This window comes from Camelus ferus, chromosome 23 (assembly GCF_009834535.1).
Source record: "Camelus ferus isolate YT-003-E chromosome 23, BCGSAC_Cfer_1.0, whole genome shotgun sequence".
In the NCBI taxonomy this organism is placed as follows: domain Eukaryota; kingdom Metazoa; phylum Chordata; class Mammalia; order Artiodactyla; family Camelidae; genus Camelus; species Camelus ferus.
The window spans coordinates 21978930-21993689 of NC_045718.1; positions in this window are offsets into that span (position 1 = coordinate 21978930).

Consider the following 14760-nt stretch of genomic DNA (forward strand, 5'->3'; position numbering starts at 1 on the left):
ATGTGGAGGAACAAACAATGCCGCCCAATTTCAGTTTGTATAGCGTCTTTCAAACCATGCGATGCCCCGGGCACAGCGCAGAGTTGCTGTAAATAATACAATCGCCGAGATGAACATTCTAAACATCTTTGCATCGAGCTTCATTTTGTCCTGCCATACTGGGCCCAGGAGGCTGGAAGGAAAGAGAGGGGGCTGGGTGCAGCCCCGGACCCTGGGGAGGGAGCCAGAGGGGTGCAGCCTCAGGGGCCAATGAAGAGAGATGGGGGACAGTGGTCAGGAAGAGCTGTGTTTAAATGAGCGCAGGAAAGGTCATTTCAGACAGGAGGAGGGAGAGGCAGGTAGAAGGGCGACAGGAGAGGTGGCTCCCTTTGTGGAAGTGTTCAGAGTGTCATGGAATGAACACCGGGTGGTCGCTGTGGCTGTTTTACTTGCATAACCTGTGTTGTGGCTCAGTTTTGTTTCCCTGACCTTGGATTTCCCACAAGGAGGTGTATGGGACATTAAGTTCCCCACAGGCCTGATGGTCTCTGAGGCATTGATCCTGTGGCCTCCACAAATCCCCTGGATTCTGGCCACCTCCCCTCTGACTAGGGGGCTAGGGCAGATGCCCCCTCCCTCTATGCCTGCATCGGGAGCATCCCCAGCTTCCAGTGGAGCAAACCCTCCATCTCCTGGACCCACTCTGGAGCAGGGGAGGGTGAGCCTGAGAGACTACACCTTAACTGAAAAACCATCTGCCTCTGAATCCCCTTGTGGGACCTTGGGCAAAAGACAACAAAGCTGACTGTATTTTGCCAACTCCAAATAGGCATAGATACCTATTCACTGGGTTTTGGTGAGGATTAACTGAAATAACATGTCTAAGGTCCCTGGTATGCTGTCTGGCACACAGTGAGTGCACAAATAATGGTGGTTATGAGGATGATGATTTATATGACTGGTGATGGTGATTCAGACACTGAGAGGGAACACACTTAGCTCTGGGGGAAGCACATGGGGACTGAGGGTAGGTTGCAGGTTGCACGCTGCCCTGCTGACCCGACCTGGGGGTCCCCGCTCTGGGTGGCTGCCTCTGGGATGAGCTTGGAACTCGCTTTCATTTTCGAGTTGTTGAAGTTGGTTCATCAGTTCCTCTTAATTTGGGTGAAGTTCGCCATATGGAGAGCAGGGAACAGTGTTAAAAAAGCTTTCACACATAGATAGCACAGCACTCTCTCTGCTAAATGAGGACTGTCTTCCCCGGCGCAGATTTCACACGCCGATCTCCAGGGTGTTGAGTTCCCTCATCAACAGGGGTGGAGTTGTTGAGGCTCTTGGAGCCATTGTCTCTGGCCAGCGGGCTCCTGTTCCGACCCCAGGAGAAATCCCATCTTCTTTTTCCTCCCCAGGGGTGAGGGTTTTCCAGCCCTCTCAGGTGCACCGACTTTGCTTCCAGGACTGGGCGGAGTGTGCCCGGCTCCTCCCCACCCTTCCTGCTCAGCGGCTGCCAGGTGCGGCGCGGGGTCTCCCGGGGATGCCTCTGGATGCTGCTCCTGTTTCACGTCTGGAAGGGAGCTGGGCTGTTCTGAATTGAGCCCAAGCCCCCTGTTCCCCAACCCACGGTGCAATCTCTAGAACTTTCCCAGCCAAGACATCTGCCACAGTGTGGCTCCCTACCCCTCCTCCCACGACTTCTTCCTGGCCTGACTGCACCAGTGTGCCTATTTGAGTTGTTAGAAATCCGTATCTTTGCTTGATGACTGGAGGCTGAAACGTGCTGTCCTTTCCTTCCCAAGGTAGCACTCTTCCTGCAGGTGCTTCGGAAGGCTCTCCCTCAGCCAACAGGACAGTGTTCCTTCCCAGGGGTCACACTGTCTGGCTTTGTCTTTCTGGGTGGGGCTGCAGTTAGCTAGGGGGTCAGTGGGAAACTTGTTTGACCTCAAATTCTTCCCCATATGTGCTGGTCCTAGATATTAAGATCTCATTTCCTACTTACAATAACTAGGCGAGGTCTGTGTGACTGCCCTGATTTTAAAGAGGGGGAACCGGAGACTCTGTGAGGTTGAGGGACAGGTGCAGAGTTGCACAGCTAGTTAGTGGCAGAGCTGATGTTCAAACCCAGATCTGACCCCAGATCTTGTGCCATTTCCATCAGCCTGCTCCCTGGATCCCATCCTTGTCTTAGTGGTAACACCCTGGTGCATCCAAAGATACCTCACACTTGGGTCAGGGCAAAAGCTGCATAGAAATACCGTTGAAGACTGAAACTTAAAAGGCGATGGGAAGAGGGCTGGCAGTTTCCTAGACTGACTTTATGGAACGGCATCCTGTCTTAGGATCGAGAAGTGAGATGCAGCCTGTCAGAGTCTATGACTTTGTTCCAGTGGAACTTTACCACCCACGTGGGTTTGGCTCTCCTTGGGACCCCCGCACAGCACTGCAGGGGCTGGCTTTGCCACCCTGAGGGAGGAAGGGGAGCTTGAAATTGTTTTTTGCGATGTTTTCATTGATTTTCTTTAATGCACAAAAACATTTCCCTTCCCACATGAGCTGAGTTGAGGGGGACAAAAGAAAAGATCTGACACAAATTTAGGGGGCTAGGTGGAGCTCAGGGAGGGAGGCTGAGTGTCTTGTCGATTGCTCTTCAATTTATCAGTATTTTCCTGGAGTTCCTTTGCAAAGCCCTCTGTTTAATCCCACTGCTGGGTAGGAGATCGGGAGAGGAGATGTGGCTTCCCGGGTCCCTTGGCTTCCAGACCAGTTTAGGCCGGCAGCTCTTCCCCTACTCTGTTGAAACTATAGCCCCAGAGCTGCTTTGTTTTCCCCTGAGAGCATCTGGCTTTCAGAGTTCTAGGTCCCCAAAAGGAAAAAGTGGGGGAAACTGGTACGGCTTGTGGCCTTATGTGGGGCTTGGGACCTGATAGGAGGCCTCGGTCCCCAGAGCTCTGATGCTCTTGGATCTGTAATTTACAAGGGAAACAGTCCCACACTGCTGCAACAGCTGTCGAGAGCACTGAACAAGTTCCAACAAGGCTTACGAATTTGATGAAAATAAAAATAAAAGCCAAACATCATGGATCAAGATCTTAAAGAGTGTTGCCCCGGGTGGGTGAGTGGAGTCTGGGGCGACAAGGAGGAAAACAGGGACCCTTGCTCTCTGCTCCCTGGGCCTCCTCTCCTGAGGGCTGCCAGGCATTCCAGGGCCCTCAGGCGAATGCTCTCCAAAACCTCAAAGAAGCCTCCTTCTCAGGTTTCCTTGGCTGGCTGCTGGTTCAGTTTGTAGGACTACTATCAGGCAGTGCCACAGTCTGGGTGGCTTAGAACCATAGAAATGTATTGTCTCTAAGTTCTGGAGTCTGGAAGTCCAAGATCAAGGTGTCAGCAGGGCGATACCCCCTCCGAAGGCACTAGGGAAGGATCTGTTCCAGGGCTCTCTCTTGCTTGTGGGAGAACAGCTCCGATCTGCACGTGGCATTCTCCCTGTGTGCGTGTCTGCCTCTGTGTCCAAATGTCCCCTTTTTATAAGGACACCTGTCATATTGGATTAGGGCCCACCCTAATCATCTCATTTTAACTTGATCACCTCTTTAAAGACTCTATTTCCAACTAAGGTCACATTCTGAGGTATTGAAGGTTAGGACTCCAACATACCTTTATTGTGGGGGACAAAATGCTAGGAGGCTCTCTCTACCTCAGAACTGCTGGGTTTTTTTTTTTTCCAATTAGCTGCCCCTTAAATTTGAATGAGACTTTACAGTCACAAACTACTTGTGTAGTGAGAAAAACCTGGGCTAGAAATTCGTGTAGGTCTGCATTCAAACCCTGGTGTCCAATTTACTAGCTACTGGGGTGGGGACATCCAGCAGTCTGAACCCTGTTTCCTCGTTGGAAATTAGTAGTAAAATTTCCATTTTATGGATCAAACTTGAGTTCTGATGAACTCAGGTACCTGGTGTGGTCCCTGATACATGGCAGGTGCTCAAGAACAGGAAGCTTGAAATAGAGGAAAGTCGTTATTCTCCCCTTTTGTGGATGAGGAAACTGAGGCTCAGAGAGCCTGATCTCGGGCAGCATGACCGCCATCTCTGCAGACTCTGGACCCCTCCTCTTAGACCCATCCCCCCTTGTGCCCCATGTGGTTATGGTAATGATTCATGGTATTGCATTCGCTATGTATTTTTTAGCCTGTCGTCTTCTCTTGCTAGGCTCCAGCTTATTTGAGGATTGTGATGAACATTGTTCCCTTCTTTTTTGTATTTGGTTTTTATTGTAGTGAAAGATATCTAATGTAACACTGACCATTTTTACCATTTTAAAGTGTACAGTTTTGTGCATTAAGTACATTCCCATTATTGTGCAACCATCACCACCCTCCATCTCCAGAATTTTTTCATATTCACAAACTGAAACTCTGTACCCATTAAACATTAACTCTGTTCCTCCCTCCCCCAGCCCTTGTTTCTATGAATTTGACTATTCTAGGAACCTCGTATAAGCAGAATCATGCAGCATTTGTCCTTTTGTGACAGGTGTATTTCAGTCAGCATGTCTCAAGGTCCATCCATGTTGTAGCACGTGCCAGAATTTCCTTCCTTTTTAAGGCTGAATAATATTCCCTTGTGTATGTATATCACAGTTTGTTTATCCATTCATCCACTGAGGACATTTGGGTTGTTTCTACCTTTTGGCTATTGTGAATATAATGCTGGTATGAAATTTATGTACTAATATCTTTCAGGCACTGTTTTCAATTCTCTTATTAATGGAAATGATTAAATCTAACCATATTCACCTTTGTATTCTCAGGATCAATTAGGGTACCTTGAGAACCTTATTACTTAACAAATGTTTGTTGAATGAGTATATCAAGGAATGAATGATTGAATGAGTAATTGAATAATACATGAAACAGGGAACAGAAGCCTGGCAAGGAAGAAGGGGGTCATTTTCACAGTAGGAGAATCAGATGAAGCCCATGGACCAGATTAGAAGGAAGGAGAAGGGAGTGGTCAGCTTTTGCAAGAACTGTACAACACAGCATTTGGACTGGCTCCATGTTACACCAGCAAGGACTCAACCAAGGCACTTACCTAATGCTTTCCTCTGAGAATTCTTTCTGAATTAATGAAGGTACCAACAGGTTGATGCTTTTGATTAATTACTGTGCTTGAGGACATATTGGAAAGTGATCTGGAATTCTGGACTTGCAGGCAACAACCCTCTAGGCCTCCTCACCCACAGGCAAATCAGAAGTCTTACCGGCAAGGATTCCCCATGGTTTCTTCAAGCACCTACTCCTAGGAGCCTGCTTCACGCATCTGTTCTTTGCCTCACAGAACTGGTTACATGCACTGCCCGTGTGACCCGTTCCTCTTCTATCTGACACGAATGTCATGTGGCTGAATGTGACTTTATTTGTTTTTCTTTTGTTCGGAGCTGAGGACAAGCTGCCCGTCTTCCTCCTAGCCCTGGATGCTGGGAGGCTGTGATTGGCAGTAGCCCAGGATGAAAGAGAAATGTGCCTTAGGTAGCAGATCTGCCAGAAAAATTCTGGCTGGTCTGAGCTCATCTCACCCCATTCTTGATGGCAGGAGTTTTTCATTTCTCTGGGCAACTCCCTCCTCTCATCCCTCAACCAGCCCCTAAGAAACTCAAATCCCAGGGGCAGCAGCATTGGCTCTGAAGGTTTCTTCTCATTTTGTCAGCTCATCGCTCAGATTCGGCCACCAGTTTGACAAGGAAAGGACCCGGGAGGGTGGTGTCAGGGGGTGAGGACGGTGACTCTGAATGGCTTAGCCAAGGCTTACTGCTGCAAACTTTATTTAAAAAATGGCAGTATCCCGCTGACCTCCTCTTTCTAGATAGAGAAATAAGAAGCCAGTGAGAGGAAGGACATCTTTTCTGCATCACATCCAAATGAAAGCAGACGCCCATCTGGAGGCCCAGGTTCTTTCTTATTTTGATGTTAAAGCAGGAGCGTTGGTAGGGGGCTGGATGGGGGAAGGCAAGCCCAAAAGGGAGTTGGAAGGGAGGAGGGGGCACAGGCTGGGTGAATAGGAACTCAAGAGCTCTTCTGCACAACGAGATTAGCGCGATGTGAGCATTTCCATGCCAAGGTGCTAACGCAATAATACACACGAGTTTGCCAACTTTTCAAATTGAATGTATTTGATTATTTGCTTTTAATTAGTGTGAGTTTTGGAGTATGTACAGGATTGTCAGGGATACACGCAAAGCCTCCTACAGCCCATGAAGCCTCCCGTCGGTAAAGACGGGCCGGGATTGTTCTTTTTTAGCTGTGGAGAATGAGATTTAACAGCTCTGTTAAATGTTTTAGGCCATTTCCATTGTGCCTCTGTTTCAACCTATTGGCAAGACCAATTGAAGGGAGAAAATAAACCTCTTATCTGATCTGAATGCTGAGCTCTGCTCCTAAGAAGAATTTTCCAGCTCAACTTTGGCTTTCCATGAACATCCCTGTTTTGTGTTGAGTTGTGCTTTCTTTTCTTTTTCTTTCTAGAGTTGGCTATGACGCTTTTTCTCTTCTTCCTTCCCTGTAAGGATGTTTTAGGAAACATCTATACACATGAAAAAAAAAATAGTGAGCATGAGGCAGAGGATAAGGGAAAGGAGAAGAAATGTGTTTATATAACTTAGAAGCATTTGGAGGGCCCTTTCTCTCTGCCAAAGACTTGAGGGCATCCTGGGTTTGGTGTCTCTCCAGGCAGTGGGCGATGTTCAGGGAAATTCGAGGGGCTGTGCTATCCCGGGGACAATGAGGCTGCAGAGAGGCTGGTCTCTCTAGACTGATGAGGGAGGGAGTTGGATTTGAGCCTTATTCCCTGTGTTCCCATCTGCACCTTGGGGGACAGCGGTATCCTGGCTGGTATAACCAGCTACCGCATCTTTCATTGTATTGTTATTTTACCCACGATCTCTCCTGCCCCTGCCCTACGCCCACGTCGCTGTCTCAGCAACTCGCTTGGGCCACGGAGGAGCCACCATGTAGCAGGGAAGCAAGACCCCTCATACACATTCTGCGGACAGCCGCCCGCTCACCCATTACCTACACAATCTCTCAGTTACATTAAAAAAAAAATCTTTCCCCCCCTTAACAATAGAGAGGAACAAATGGTTGACAAATAACAACAGCAGCAGCTCTCCAACAAAAGCACGCAATTATTACAATTATACTATCCTTGATTAGGCTGCCATGCATTGCATTTCAATGTAATTGATGTTGTAGGTTGACACATCGGACACCAAATATTCTCGCCTGTCCCTTCTCTCTTTTGTTTCAGAAGCTGATTTGCATTTTCTATGCTTTTAGTAATGAAGACTTAGCACTTTTCCTCCATTAGAAAAAAAAAGAGGGATACAATAATCTGCAACTCGGCACTTGTTTAAGGATTCTGACCCTCGAAAATACCACTTTGCTTCACACATTAGCTGCTTACAAAGAAGGAAGCTAATGTATCATCTAATTGGGCAAACCACTGCATCTGATTTCTCTCAATCAGACTATTAGCTTCGTAATTACCCATCTGCCTCGTGTGGAAAAACGGCAAGGCGCACACCCAGCTAATAACGTTCTCAAGAGCTCTCCACCGCAATGAGAGGAGGCGCCGTGGAGGGATATGGTCTCTAACCATTTCGGTGCCAAGGTGGTCACACAATGTAGGGGGGCTTTGCCAACCTCCCCCCGCCTGCATGTGTTTAATTATTTGTCTTTAATTAGTTGAAGTTTTTGGGGTCTGTTCAGGATTGCTGTCACTGCTGCTGCGGTGGCGGTGGTGGTGGCCGCGGTGGCCGCGGAAGGGCGGTGACCAGAGGGACCGCGAGGAGGAGGCTGCGTGTGGCCTCTGCCAGGGGTGCCGGGGTTGAGGAGTAGCCCGTCCCCTGGCTTGGCGGGTGTCCTCAAAAGGGGATGAAGAGTCCACCAAGATCCAGCAGGGTGTTTCACTTCTCTTGCTGTTCCTTTTAGTCTTCTGGGGTTGGGATTCCCCCCTTTCCCCATGTGGGTGAAGAGGCGCCCTTTGTATCCCTGCCAAGACTTGCCTGAGGGCGAGGATGCCAGGAAGGGGCACCTGGACCTCCTGGTCTGTGTGCTTTGGCTTGTCACCATTTCTTCTGGTTCACTTTCCTAGTGGCCTTTTATTCGGTTCGTGGCTGCTGGGCTTTGCCGCGGTCTGATGATTGTGTGACCTTGGGCAAGTCAAAGACTCCTCCTTTTCTCCACTTCCATAACCTGGGAAAGGAGGTTGGGTCCACTTATGTCCTCAGAGACTGAGGTGGTTGGCAGTTGGGTAGGTTTGGGAGGGCAGGTGGGGCCGATTTTGGTGCCAGCTGGAGTAAGTTGTTGGGGTCTCCTAACCCCTCAACTCAGTAGCTCAGACGGCTATTAGTTGTATGTCTGTCTATGTCAATTTTATTTGAACAAACAGTTCCGGCTAAAATTTTTGAGACCAATTGGACACCCATGGTTCAGCTAGTAATGTCCAATGACAATGTCCATTTCAAGTCAGTAAACAGTGCTTATGGGGACACCAATATTCACCATGGAACAGTGTCTTAATTTAGCCCAGAGCCTCTGCTATTTAAGTAGGAGGTAGCATATCAAAATGGAGTCTTTTAGGGCTGACATAGTGATGAATTTTGCATCTGTGGATTGTTTTTTGTAGCCAAGTTTAATTGTGATATGACTTAAAACACTCACTTATAACTAATACTAAAGTATTAGGTTGAGAACAGAAATTTATTTATTTACTTATTTATTCATTTTTCATTATTGTTTTTTTGGCAGGGGGAGGTAATTAGGTTTATTTATTTATTTTTAGAGGTGGTACCAGGGATTAAACCCAGGACCTCCTGCTTGCTAAGCATATGCTCTACCATTTGAGCTATAGCCTCCCCCAACCCAAGAACAAAAATTTAATATTTATTCTTATCCTATCATCCAGAAAACATTTTCAAAAAACCCTACCATGTGTGTGCTGTGGTGAGAGGCCCTATAGACATTATTGATATTGGGCATAATCCCTGACGATGTAACTTTGCTAAAAAAAAGGATAAGTTTGTCCCTTAACATAAGTAAGAGACAAAGTCTCAGGATTCGTCTGGTCTTGCTAAATGCCCCATCAAACGGGCCGTGATTTTCCACAACAGAGGCATGACACAGTTCATTCACATATCAGTCAAATTATTTACATTTCATATTGCTCAGGTTTCCAGCAGTGAGTTCTTTTTAATTTCACAGTCCCCTATTGAAAGAGTCTGGTTGATCTGAGATACCTTTACTTTTCTATCTATAGGGAAGTTGGGGATCTTAGCAGCTGCATGTGTCTCTTAGGTTTTAGGAATTTTGTGGAAGATGCTGTCACTGCATTATATAGCATCTTACTTATAAAGATCTTCTAAAAATTCCTTCCAGGTATCTGTTCAAGGAAAACTCTGGCTTCCCTTGTACTAGGTGTACACCCTATATTTTATAACTCATCATCTTTTTTTGCTTTGGCTGCCAGGAAGCTCAAACATCAAATTTTAGCCTGTCTTCTCTGGCTTAGTAAGACTATATGTCTTATATTTTATGTGTGAGTTCCACTAAAGCTTTGTGATGTTTCTGTTTGTAGTCATATTTTTCTTTGCTCTCACTCCTGCAACTGATTGTTTCTCTTAAATCTGTTTATAGTATATGCAATTTTGTACAGTAAATCCTTAGTGGGAAATGTCCCAGTAGAAACAGGAACCAGAGAGGTTAAGTAATTTGTCTACATCACACAGGAATGAGTGCAGTCAAGAAATCTTCCCAGTGCTAAGAGCACATTTTGCCAAATGTTTTGATGTCAGCTGTGAAAGCTGCTAAAATGAGTTTCCCTTGTGATCGGCTACAATTTCTTAACTTCTCTTTGGCAAGGTTCACGTAATTTGTTGGCCTCTGTTACAGACTTTTACTCTTCCCTGGGATGCTAAGCAGTCTGAATGCATTAAGCCACATCCAGGGAGAGAGGTAAAGGAAAGATGCTCTCATGGCTTTCTGGGCTTGGGGTTGAGTCCTGATCATCACAGTTGTCACTTCTGTCATCCTCTGAGCCACCCCCTCAGGGTGCCTCCTCTGAGAAGTCAGTGTTTGCTACAGCCTCTGCATGGCCCCAAGGTTAAGGTGAGAAGGGACTTGTGCATCACTGAGGGAGTGAGTACAGAAGAGCAGTGGACAGGTTTTCTGCTTCAAACTCTCAGGATCCTCACACAGGCTACCTGCTCACAAGTCGCATATGAGGGTGTCTGGAACTTGTGGAATGTGCTGTGTGGGATGTGCTCTGCTTTTAGCCTCAAATGAGAATCTGTTTGGGTCAGGCCTTTAGCAGTTTTTCACTTTCCCTCAAGCATAGTCACTGTTCTCCAGAGACCAATAGGGAATCTGTTCCAAAAGGACCTCCCCAGGGAAGGCGTTTCCATAATGCAGCAATTCCAAACCTTTTGGAGTGGAAACATTCTATCAACTGCTTTTAACACTGCCCTTTCCCTCCCTCCCTTTTTACTGAACAATGTCATATGACCTTTTTAAATAAATATACCTCTTTTGAGAATTTGATTGTCATCTCCTCTTCCTCACCAACACAGACCTGGGAAAAACTGGACCCAAAGGGCAGGTACTACAAAACAAGACCCAAGTGCAATTCTATAATAAGTTCTAGTTTGAAGAACCCTCGGGAAGTTCTTCCCTGTCTCTAACTGTTGTCCCTCCTATTGCATTTTATTCCATTTCCTCCGAGGAGATAAACATCATACTAATATCTAGATAATTGGAAATACAGCCAACTTTCTATTGATTATAAGTAGATTATGTTGCAGTTTGTCTCTGGCAAATCTTGCTTTCATCTCTTAGTTAACATCTCTGTTGCTTACTTAATTTCTTTATTGCCTTTATAACCATTGCCATCTGTTACCGAGACTGAGGTTCAACAGGAACTAGAATATTGAAACTTTCAAAAGGAAAATAACAATTTTGAGGCCAATGAGACTGGGAAAGATAGAGGTCTTAGGGGAGAAAGATGTTTGCTTAAACTGACCACAGGATACTGAGAGTCAGGTTGGTCTTAGCAACCATCTGATCATCTTCCTCTAGGTTTATTGATGAGGAAATCAAGAACTTGATCAGGTAAGAGTCTTGGCAGATGTCACAGAGCTACCTGGTGCAAGATCTGACACTAGGGTCCAGGTCTGGGTATCTGGATAGTCAATCATGATTCTTACTTATCAACCTGAAAGGTGAAATTGCCCATTTTGAGCATGGAATGTGTGGCTGGGTAGAAGGGCATGCTGGGACAGAACTGAAAAATGGGATGGTTCTGAGCTTCCCAGCTCCTCTGGAATTTTGTCTTCATGATGCAATTTCATGATTTTGTGTGCTGTATCATGAATAACCAGGGCATCAGACATCCCCATTCAAAAAGGCAGGCGGAACCACAGACTGTAACACATACACTCCACAGTAATTTGACGTATGGAAATAACTTCACTTCTCTCCACTATTCCGATTACCTTTGTGAGGATTGCTTGCATTTCTGTAGACAATGAGGAATGGGCGTTATTTATGCCTTCACGTAGGAGGAGTTGGAATATCTGCAACATCCTCAGCCTCTGGACCACAGCCAGTCTGTATTTTTTCCCCCATCTGCTCCTGGTATTTTAAGTAAAAATGTTTGTATCTGCATCCCCCAAGCCCTGTTGTAAATTGTAAATCATGCCATTATATCTGGTAAAACCACAATGTCAAGCAACAATTCGCCAAGCCACAAAGATTCTCCGGAGTAATTTTCCTGTTCTCGTTGATCAGTTTTATATTTTCCCCTTGGCCATATGCACACATTAAATGACACTAATTCAGTGAGAAAACTCATAAGGGATAATATTTCAAGTGGCACAAATGGCAGCGATGCCTTTACAAGTATCTATTTTATAATTGCCTCCGCACTCTACCTGAATCTGCTCTTCTCTGTTGTTTCAGCTGAGTGAAACGGACGCAGAAGCGGAGCGGCGGTCGGGGAGTGAGGGAAGGGGGAGGAGAATGTGTTAGTTAAATTAGGTGTAAAAACAGGAAAATCTCAAGTCAAAAATTGTGTGCTTGCAATTATTTCTTTCTTCTGGTGAAGATATTTATTGTCTGATCTGGAGAAATGACAGGTGGGGAGAGCAGGCTGGTGCTGGCTCGGCGGGAAGGATGCTTATGATTGAATGTCTCCCATCTAGAACCTGAAGGCAGGACTTTATCTAGGTCATTCATTTCTTCTTTTAATTTTTTTGATTTTTTTTTAAAATGAGAATTTTTAAGTAAGCTTTTTAATTCAAGTACAGCATATATCCAGAAAGGTATGTAATTTGTAGTTATACAGATGATTTTTTTTTTTTTACAAAGTGAACACAGCTGTGTAGCCACCACACACATCAAGAGGCAGAAGCTTTCCAGCTGCCCAGAACATTCCCTCTTAACTCTTTTTTTTGGCCAATAACTACTCTTCTCCCAAAGGTAACTACTATTCTGACTTCTGACATTATTCATTATTGGGTGTGTGCTCTTCTGCATCTTGTTTCTTTTACTTGATGAACATTATATTTGTGAGATTCATTCATGTTTGAGAGTGTGGAAGTATTCTGTTCATTGTCATTGTTCTATTGTATTCCATTGTGTGTGTGTGTGTCTATATAAATCGCCTGTCACTTATCCATTCTACTATGGATAGACATTCGAGTTGTTTCACTTTTTTGACTTTTATGGATAATTGTCTTGTGAACATTTTTGTTCATGTTTTTTGATGCACGCTGTGTGCATTATGCTGGGCATATACCAAAGATGGAATTACTGATTTATAGAAACTATAGATATTCAGATTTAGTAAGGACTTTTTCAAAGGGGTTGTGCCAATTAAATCTCCCACCAGTAGTGTTATGAGAATCCCAGTTGCTCAATACTCTCACTAACATTTAGCTTAATGTTTTTAAATGTTTGTTGAGCTCTTAACCATTCTGATGGGCGTGTACTGTATCTCACTGAAGTTTTACTTTCCATCTCCCTGATGACTAATGGAAGATGACCACTTTTTCATGTGTGTTTTTTTTGGCCACTTGAGTATTCTCTTTTGAGCAATGCCAGTACAAGTCTTTTGCCTGTTTAAAAAAAATTGGGTTCTCTATTTTTCTTTCCTGATTTGTTGTTTTTTATATATTCTGGATGCAAGTCTTACACAATATATTAATATTTATACAGCAAATATCTTTTTCCATTCCATGATCTGCCATTTCACCTTCTTAATCCTGTATTTTGATGAGCTTTAATTCTTAGTTTTAATGGAGTCAATTTATCAGTCATTTCCTTTATGGTTATTGCTTTTAGTTTAAGAAATCTTTACGTATGCCCAACATCATGCGTGTATTGTCTTATTTATTTTTATTCTCTTATTTTATATTCTAGAACTTCACAGTCTGATATAGTCACCACTAGCCTCATGTAGCTATTGAGGATTCTTTTACTAGCTGTACTGAGGTGTAATCAATATGCAATAAACTACACATTTTAAAGTGTGCAACTGATACGTTTTGACTTATGTACACCTGTGAAACCATCACCACATTCACCACAGTCAAGATAATAAACATACCCATCACCCCTAAGAGTTTCCTTGTGCCCCTTTGCAATCTCTCCCTCCCAGCCTTCCCCCTGTCTTCAGGCAGCCACTGATCTATTTTCTATAACTATAGATTAGTCTGTAGTTTCTAGAATTTTACACAAAAAGAATCATATGATATGTACTCTTTTGTTTTGGCCCCATTTCTTTCAGCATAATTATTTTAGAGATTTATCATGTTGTTGAGTGTATCAGTATTTTGTTCCTTTTTATTGCTGAATAATATTCCAACGCATGGTTATACTATAGTTTATTTATTCATTCACCTTTGATAAACATTTGGGTTGTTTTCAGTTTTTGGCTATTAGAAATAAAGCTGCTATGAACACATGTTAGTTTTTGTATTGCTGCCGTAACAAATTATCACAAACCAGTGGCATAAAACAACATAGATTTATTATCTTACAGTTCTATAGATCAGAAGTCTATCAGTGGTCTAAAATCAATGTGTCAGCAGGGCTGAGTTCTTTTCTAGAGACTCTAGAGGAGAATCCATTTCCTGGCTTCTTCCAGTCATTAGAGGCTACCCATACTGGTGGTGGCCCCATCCTCCATCTTCAAAGGCAATAATATGGCATCTCTCTGCCCTTTCTCCTGTCGCTACATCTCTCTCTGACCACAACTAGGGAAAATCCTCTGCTTTTAAGGATTCACACGATTAGATTGGACTCACCTACGTAATTCAGGCTGATTTCCTCATCTCAAAGCCGGTAGCCTTAAATTTTATCTTAAAAGTCCCTTTTGTAGTGTAAATAATCACCGGTTCCATGGCTTAGAGGGCGGACATTTTCAGAGAAGGGGAGGATGGTGGCAATTATTCTACCTGTTCCATTAATGTTCATTTGCTTTAGTTTCTCTTGGGTGAACACCTAGGAGCAGATTGACTGGATCATGTGGTAGGTGTATGTTTAACTGTTAAAGAAACCCCCCCCAATTTTTTTTTTTTCCAAAATTTTGTAACAGTTTACATTGGCATCAACTGTTTATGAGAATTCTAGTTGCTTCACATACTCACCCACCCTTGGGATTGTCTGTCTTTTTATTATAGTCATTTTAGTTGGTGTGTAGTGGTATCTCATGGCTTTAATTTCAATTTCCC